Here is a 9,745-nt window from a genome sequence, read left to right as displayed (position 1 = left end):
GTATACACACACACACATATATATATATATACACCATTATATATAGGTAAAATATATGTAGCATATATGTCATCATCATCATCATCATCATCATCATCATCATCATTCTTTCTATTAGCTGTTATATTCTGATGTATTATTGTGCCATGGACTTGGCCACGCTAATGCAGTTTAAGCTTAACCACGTTCCATTATTCTTGAAACGTGTTAAGTATTGCCTTAGAAAAACGCTGTGTTTACTTTCTGAAAATCAAACTAAATGAATATAGAGGGTGTTATCACCAGTAGATAATACACTAGAAGAATAATTTTTGACAGTGGTAAGCCAATCTAATGTTTTTTTTAAAAACTGGTGGTGATTGTGATTGTAGTGAGGACAGTAGTTTTGGTCATTGTGACAGTATGATTACACTACTTCTGTGGCTAGGGCTGCTGCTACCACCACCAACAGCAGGACCAGCAGCACCACCACCAGTATTACTACTATACTACAATGCCCTATTTCTACTTTACTACCGCTGCTGCTACTACTACTATGACTACTACTACTACTACTACTACTACTACTACTGCTACTACTACTACTACTACTACTACTACCACTACTACCATTACCACCACTACCACCATTACCACTACTACCACCATTACCACTACTACCGATACTACTACTGCTGCTCTACTACTACTACTACTACTACTACTACTCCTGCTACTACTACTACTGCCACTAAACTTGAGAGAAAACACCAAATGGTTAGAAGGAGGGTCACTTCTTCAATTGTATAAACCTGGGTTCAAATTCCGTCTCTAATGCATATTTGCTTTGTAGTAATAGGAGAGTAATGACATCTCTATCTCTGTCTACCTGTCTATCTCTTTCTCTATCTATCTCTGTTCTTTCCATCTCCCTCTGATTTGTCTCCATCTTCTCTCTCTCTCTCTCTCTCTCTCTCTCTCTCTCTCTCTTTATTTATCTCTCTATCTGGGTGTGTCTCTCTCTCCCGTTCCTTTCCTCTAAGTCTTTTTCTATCTCCTTCTTTCTCTATCCGTCTCTGTTTACCTTTCTGAACCTCTCCAACTCTCTCTGTTTCTCTTTTGCTTTCTTTGTTTCTCTGTCTTTGTCTCTCTGCCTCTCTTCTCTCTTTCCCCTTTTGTCTCCCTCTTCATCCTCCTACCACCTTTCCTTTCTGCCCCCAAAAACAGACATTCTGTTTTCTTTCAGGGTAGCTAGCATGCAGGTGGTGTTTGATAAACACTAAATTAGAAAAATCTGAAGGAGCCTGTAATTATTTATGGATTCTCTTAGTACACTGAAATTATGAAGACCTTTTCCTTGTTACCAGTTAAAAGAAGAAAGAAGCCCACCTTGGCTATTTTTGTTAATATGTGCTACTGTGGCCTCCCCTCCCACTCAGATGAGACTACATACAATTGTTGCCTACATGTGAAAGATCCCATCCCTTTTTTGCTGGTGAATTAATTGTTCATGTCTTTTATTTTCTTCAAACAACGTCTGCTAAATTTTTCATATATTTGTCTCTGGAAAATTTATTTCTGAGGTCTTTTATTTTCTAAAGCATTTCTCCTCTGGGCATACTTCTTTCCTATATGATGCAAAGCTAATTATTCTCCTCCTAATGAATGTTCTAAATGCATCCCATATGATGGAGAATGTAGGTTCAGAGAAAAGATGCTTCTGGATAAAGTAAGTAAATTCTTCCCTGGGGGTTTCTGGAATTATCTGTCCACTGATGATGAAACAGCAAATTTCTATTTTTGACATTTGGAGACAAGATGGCTTCATATAATTATAAAATGGAATATGGCTTGGTATAAGCAACTCTGAACTCAAAGACCTAAAACCAAACCTGATTAGTGCAGTACGCAACATCTCTCAATTTCCAAATCTCCTTTATTTATTTCTAATGCCAATACCAAGATACAAACTTTTCTTAATTCCTAGTAATATCTTTTGTGAGGCTATAGTTTTAGCCTCCTAACAGATATTGTGTTTTCCTATTTTGATCCCCTCTAATCTGTGTTTCATATTGCAGAAAGAATAATCAAAATGATACATAGATCTGACCTAACACTACTTTCCAAAAACCCTTGGTAATTTTAGGTTTATCCTAATAAATTCCATACTTTCTTCCTGGTAATCAAGACCCACATGATCTGGCACAAGCCTATCTTTTGAGAAATAAATCATTTCATTCCTTTTTGCTTATTGTTCTTTGTGCACTAACTTAATTGGATTACCTTATCTCCCCTAATTGTATCACTTTTTTTTCTTTTGCTTGTGTTGACCCATATATCAGAAAGGCTCACTTTCATTATCTTTGATAGTTGAATTCTTATGCCTCCATTAAGGTCCACAAAAAGCACTTCTTCCATGAAGCCTTCTTTGATCTTCCCTTTTTGGGGGATCAACTTTCCCTTTATTTTGTACATACCAGAAAATGTTGTGAATCATAAATTTTGTGGTTCATATCTTATCACATCTCTAGATTGTAAACTCCATAGTGATAGTGTCTTGGCTAAAGTATATCTTTTTTGCACCAGTCATAATACTTCAGAAATAATAGACATCATAATATCAAATGCATGTGTGTATGTATTTATGTGTATATGCATATGCATATGTATATGAATATAATGGTTCAAGCTCTGGCTCTACTATTTCCCAGCTATTTTCCTTGGATAATTCAGTTCACCATTGAAAACCTAAATTTCCTCATTCACCTTGGTCATTTTTTTTTTTTGTAAATACACAAAGAGAGCTTCACTTATCCATCTTAGAGTAGATGGAGTTCCTACTCAGTATATAAGTAAGTGATAAGATTTTATTAATTGTGTACCTCATTTAGTTATCAAATAAACTCTGCTTCACTTTAAACATATTTATGATTCACTTATCTATAACATTTCATAGATTTGCAAAAATAAGGAAAAGGAGAGTTAGAAGAAGAGAGAAAAGAAAAAATAAAATAATTCTTGCAGTATCCCTAGTAGGCACCTGGATATTAAAAAATAATAATAATAATCAGTTGTGGCATTATGGAAGACATTTTCTAAACCAAAAGGTATATTATAATATGAACTGTTACTACTGAAATTTCATACATTCCAAGTCAAAATCACTTTCATAATATGGTAGTATTACCACTAACATCATGGAGTAGAGAAGAAGCACAGTTATTTCAGAAGTGTGACTAATTTATATGGTTTAGGGGAAGATTTAACTTAGAGAACAGGGAATATATTACATTGCCTAATTCTGGTTGGCTTAGGCTAATACTAAAATGAATTTCTGGGGCAAACAGGTTTGGCATTCAGGGAGGTGGCCAGGAACATGCTAAGAGTTTTTGGCAAGGTGAAAAAATTAAAAAAAAAAATCAACCCTAGATGATTCTCAAAGTGGATCCTCAGAGTATAAATGAGAATCATTAACTGAATGTGTAAATGCAGCATACTTGAGCACAAGCTGTGAATCCAGATCTGGCTATGTATACTTGAAGTGGATAAATTCTTTTTTCAGAGTACGTAAATCAACATATTTTAATATATTTAATAGATCTGGAAATAAGGTAATCCTTGTTCTTTTGTGAGCTCATTTAGGTATTGGTAGATTCCAATTTTAAAATACTTAAAAATAAATTAAAATAAACCTTGAAGTCATTATATGTTCAAGACAAGTTTGTGAGGTAGGTACTAAAAATGTTAGAATGACCATTTTAAAGATGAGTTAAGTTAAGCTAAGAAAAAAAAATGAAGAAATTTTCACAAAATCATATTGTAGTGAGAATAGAAGCTGGGACTTAAATGTAAGTCTTCTGAAACCAAACCAGGACATTTTCTAAAAGATGAGGCTATCATTAAAATCCTAGGAAGTTGCTGTGGGAATTAATGATTTGGTTTATTTGAAATTTCTCCAGTTTACCAGAAGTATGAGAAGATATCATTTTATTGTAGTTTTAATGATAATTCTAGCATATGGAAAGTGTGAGGTTATTTCAATATAGCTAGGGGTTGTGATGAAGAAATAAAATTTTGGCATTGCAAAAGAAAATGTATAGATCCATATTGGGAGTCTAATTAGTCTGCAATATATTACCAATAGAGATTTGTGTGAGAGAAGTAAGCTAAAAGATATGATTAAGGACAGAAAACACACACATATGCATAGATAGATAGATAGATAGATAGATAGATACATACATACATACATACATACATACATATGTAGATATAGATATAGATATATGCTCAATCATGTAATAGGAGAAGGTAACAGATAGACATCCCAAGTGCTGCAACTGCTATCCTCAAAATACTGAAGCAGAGGGTAGAGGCTATAAATCCCAGAGTTCAATGCTCTCTCCTTCCTTCTGGTGGCTGCTATTGGGCCTACAGTAGTGCCACAGCCATGGCCATCTGATACCCCATGGCTGTAGGCCTCAACAAGGGCCACAAAGTTACCAAAAACTTTTCCAAGCTGTGACACTGCCGTGGGCACTTGACCAAACACAACAAGTTTGTGAGAGATATGATCTAGGAGGTGTGTGGATTTGCCTCTTATGAGAGGCAGACCATGGAATTGTTAAAGGTCTCCAAGGATAAGCGAGCCCTTAAGTTCATCAAAAAAAGAGTGGGAAGTCACATCCGCCAAGAAGAAGAGAGAGGAGCTCAGCAACATCCTAGCTGCCATGAGGAAGGCTGCTGCCAAGAAAGACTAAGCTGGACCCTGTCAACCTTCCCCATTTACCCAATAAAGATTTGACAAATAAAAAAAAAAATTAAAAAAAGAAAGAAACAGCAAAAGGTCTCCAGAATGTAGTATATATGAATAAAGAATCTATAGAAACATAAATACAAGAATAACATATGACAAGATGATGTGAATGGTTCACTGTCTGCATCTGTGAGACAATTCCCATATTGATGAAATCATGGACCTATGAAATAAAATGGTCAGAACTAAACTTTTGGGTAGAAAATACAGCATAACTGGTAAGGAAGGGAATGGAAGGGGATATTTGATTCATTTGCTCTTCTTCATTTATTCTACACTATTTCAATAGTTTCATGGTATATCAGTATTGGTTGTAATTTTCCATGGTGCATATCACAAACCATCTATACTTTCTTCTATAATTTCAATAGTATTCCATACCTTCCCATAAATCCCCAAAGAAAAATGACTCAATGCTGTGGAGCTTTTCATTTATGACTGAATATGAATAAAATGTAAGTCCTTGGTAGACAAAGCCTCTTTTGTATTGGAATTCTTTAATTTTTTGTAGTTTTGTCTACAGCTCATTCTACTCACCTACTCAAAGAACTCCAGTGGCCCCTGTAACCTCTAGGACCAAATATAAATTTATGTGTTGGGCATTAAAAGCTATTCAGCACCTGGCCCCTTCCTACTCTTCCAGTCTTAAACATTATTCACCATTACACATTGCATTGTCCAGTTACACTGGCCTGCATAATGTTACTCACATGCCACTCCTCTGGTCTCCATGCTTTTGCACTAGTTGTCTAACATACCAAAAATGCTGTTCCTCTTAACTTTTCCCTCTGTTTCTCTATTTTCCTTTAAGATTCAGATCAAATCCAGCCTTCAACAGGAAGCCATTTCTACTGCTTGCAGCTTCAAGTGAATCCCTCTGTGATCATGTTTCATCTACATTTGATATATCTTATATGTACCTAGGTATTTACATATTGTATTCCTTATGATGATGTGAGCTCCTTGATAGAAAAGGATTATTTTTCCCCTTTCTTTCTATAACCAGAACATAACATAATATTTGGTATGTGGTTAAAATTTCATGAATATCTGTTACTTGACTGACTTGTCAATTAGTGGAATCATTTATTGATTGACTGATTCATGGATACCCAGCAACCCTATGGGCTTTCCATTTGTTGTCCTTATTTGTGGCAATATGATCAACTCCCTTACTTTTCTAATTATGCATTTTGTACATAAAATTGTTAATGTTACTTCATGCACACAAGTCACCCTTATGAACGTTCTGATATCTACTTACATTTGATATTGCTATTTTAATTATCCATAATTTTGAAGCATTGGAGATTACAAGTTATATCCCAGCCACATATAATGTCACTGGGAAAAATTTTTTAAGGAAATACTTTTTTATACATCAGTGAGAAGCTTGTCATTGCTGAGAGGCCCTATCCAATTTCCCAAGTGTAAAACAGACTACTATGTTCCTCTAATTAAATCTAGGTCTAGCTTCTTTTTCCTCTTGAGTGTCTGTCCAAAATATGGCTCACCAAGTGAATGTAATAGTTTAAAAATAGGCATTTCTTTTTTCAAGAAATATGATGATGATGATGATGATGATGATGATGATGTATTTTTTTTTTACTTTGATGATTAATCAGGCTATATTAGGGTGATAGTTGTAGAGGGATTGTAATCTCATTCGTGAATCCCTATAGTATTCTCTTTTTATGTACTCAGCACAACGCCTTCCAAGAACAGGATCTTCTATGTACCAATCACCCTCATAATTGTATTTAGATTCTTAGCTGAACATTCTCCATGATGGTAATGAAAGACCTGTGGTAGCATGTATTTTTGTTTTATATTTCATTCTATTTTGATGTCACAATAAGATAGCTATCTCTGTGATTACATCTGTAAAGGAATCTTTATTCTATCAACATGTATATAGGAGACACTTAATTAGAGGGCAACATGCAAGAGTGCTGTGCTGCTACTAGCCAAATGAGTAATATTTCTCAGAAGCGTTACACTTGTTCTAACCTTATTAGAATGTAACTTGGAAATGCTTAAGAAAATAAAAATATAATATTAAATATGTATATATACATATACATATATAATGTTCATTTGTGTTTTTCTAAGTCAATATGCAGCAGTAGAGATCCTTTTCTCTTTGATTTTTACATCATTGTTATAGACCAGAATTGTTGAAGAACTGTATGTCTCCACATAACTCACTCTTAAATACATGTGAACCACATTAAAATATTTAAGAAATAAATAAGGACAATAAAACAAGGATGATATTACATTGTAAAATTAAGTCAAAATGAACCACAAAGATCCTTACATGAATATTAGTGGTTGCATTTCAATTTGAGTTTGATACCACTAGTGTAGATAGTAGTCATAAAGATCTGTGTGAAAATCGAGCCTCAATATAGAAATCAAATCCATAGGCTTCATCAATTAGATCCAGAGTTCTCATGGTCACCATTGCTTTGAATTTATTGTCCAAGATCTTACTGTAAAGCTCTTGTTCATATAGATGAGACTACCAAGTCTTTCTCACTCTCCTTGACAGCTTGTCATTGTTGGTATATCTATAACTACGGATCTAGCCCTCACAACCCCAGAGTCCCATCTGGAATTCTGGGAGGAAAATAGATTGGGCTGGGAACATCCTGGGCAAACTCACATTGTCAGTTCTTCGGATTTATCTTATACTTGACCCCATGAGGTTCATAATCAACTGCTGTGGGTATCCCTTCATTTTGCAGTGACTTGAAGTAGTGTTCAGGCAGGAGAGAGTAAATCCCTTGCCTTGGCTTCAAGGTTTTCCAGAGTTTAGTAAGGTACTTGTGCAGTGGCATTAAGGTGAGGGTTACAACACAGTGAGAGAGCTTTAAGTCCTCAGAGCAGTCTTCTTGCACTACACCTTCCAAAGACCACCGGGTTTCTTCAGGCCAGGACTGTCCTCATCTGGCTCAGAAGCAAGAAGACAGCATCCAGGACACCACTCTCAGCCCCCAGTCAATTAAGAATTATTTTTAAGCCAATCTCAGCTTACATTCCTTCCCCTAAGAGAAGGAATTGAGAACTCAGTCCACCTCCTCATTAAATGACCACCAATCACTACTGCCATTCACTTGTCCAAGGAGGTACCAGTAATTTGCTTTCAGGACCTGAATTAGCCTGAGATCCTACCTTGGGGTCTTTCATGACTCAGAGAGACCAATGACCTAAATTTATAATAAATTGACTTTTGTACTCAAAAAAAAAAAAGAAGAAAATCATTCCTCAAACACTCACTAACAAACAGTGTGACCCTGGACAAGTTGCTTAACATCTTTAGGTCTCCATTTCCTCACTTGTAAATTGAGGGGTCTAACACAAAACAACTAACCAACCAATCAAACAAACAAAAACATCCAATTTCAAATGAAGGGAGCCAAGATGGCGGAGTAAGCAATAAATTGTTGTCACTCTCCCAGACTGACCTCTAAAAATCAGAAAATAGTGCCTGGAAAAAGTTGTGGGACAGTAGGGCCAGCAGAAAGATCAGGTGGCACAGTCTTTTAGCACAGAAAACTTGAAGGATCAGCAAGAAAGTTCCGTTTCACTTGGATAAAAAGGAGACTCAATCCAGGACAAGTAATATCTCAGCAACCGAGCAGTAGCAAGGCCCACCTCAGCAAACCAGGAGGGAGATCCAGAGTCCCAGTGTGGTGGAACAGGCAAACATCAATATCAGGACCCCTCCACATGCCTTAGCATAGTCAGGGGAACCAACAGACTCAGGTCAGAGAACCAGCACATGCTCTGGTGCAGACCCAGACAGGCAGGCATCCTACACCAGCCGGGCCTCCCTGTACTCCAGCCCAGCACTGGGCAGTCAGGCTTCCTCCAGTAGCCAGACCTCCTCATATTCCAGTGTAGCCCAGGGCAGACAGGCATCCTCTACAGGCTAGACCTGCAGGGCTTCATTATAGCCCCAGGATAGTGCAGGAAAACCCCACCTGGACTTAGCAAATGCCAGACACCACCGCTAGGACCCCAGCCTAGCACTGTGTAAGCTGTTAAACCCCTACAGCGTTCAGCTGCCAGCACCTGAGGCCCAAATACACAAAGCCAGTGACCATGACCCTGGCTCCCAGCACAAGAAACTTGGGGTGGTATCCCCTGTGCTTCAGCAGGAGACCTCAACTTTAAAAGCCAGGAAATTGGTGAACAACATGAGCAAAAAGCAAAAACAAACATTGACCATAGAGAATTACAGCAGTGACAGGGAAGATCAAAACACAAACTCAGAAGAGGACAACATTGTCAATTTACCCACATCTAAAACTCAAAGGTGAATATGAACTTTTCTTAAGCCCAAAAATCCTTCTTGGATGAGCTTAAGAAGTATTTTGAAAGTCAAATAAGAGATGTAGAAAACTTAGGAAAATAAAAGTGAGATATGCAAGAGAGAGTCAACAGCTTGGAAAAGGAAGGACAGAAATTGACTGAAGAAAATAATTCCTTAAAAATGCAACTGGCTAAATGGAAAAGGAGGTACAAAAATTCACTGAAGAGAACTCCTTAAAAATTAGAATATGAGAGATGGAGCCAAGATGGTGGAATAAAGGGAGGGACTCAACTGAGCTCTACCCTAAACCTCTCTAAATACCTTTAAAAATTACTCCAATCAAATTCTAGATTAGTAGAATCCACAAAAAGACAGTTAAATGAATGTCCAGCCAAAGATAACTTATAAGGTAAGCAGGAAAGGTCTGATGCACCAGGGTGAGAGAGGAGCACAGGCCAGTGCAGAGCCTACCAGCACAGACTGGATCTCACCAAACCTAGGGCAGGCCTCTGCATGACAGAATCACTGGCATCAGTGGCAGTTTCAAGACCTCTCAGCCCACAGTCACCAAACACAACTTAGAACACCAGCCCTCATATTGCAAGCAGTCAGAAACATTTCAAGTATCA

At 37.0% G+C, this 9,745-nt stretch overlaps 1 pseudogene; it reads left to right on the top strand.

The window, feature by feature from the left end:
• The first annotated feature begins 4,429 nt into the window (after positions 1 to 4,429).
• Positions 4,430 to 4,793, top strand: LOC110192128 (large ribosomal subunit protein eL36 pseudogene; annotated as a pseudogene).
• The last annotated feature ends 4,952 nt before the right edge of the window (positions 4,794 to 9,745 follow it).

The sequence above is a fragment of the Phascolarctos cinereus genome, unplaced genomic scaffold (genome assembly GCF_003287225.1).
Source record: "Phascolarctos cinereus isolate Bilbo 61053 unplaced genomic scaffold, phaCin_HiC Scaffold_2;HRSCAF=192, whole genome shotgun sequence".
Lineage (NCBI taxonomy): Eukaryota > Metazoa > Chordata > Mammalia > Diprotodontia > Phascolarctidae > Phascolarctos > Phascolarctos cinereus.
The sequence above is the reverse complement of the archived record's forward strand: the minus strand, read 5'-3'. Positions and strand labels throughout refer to the sequence as shown.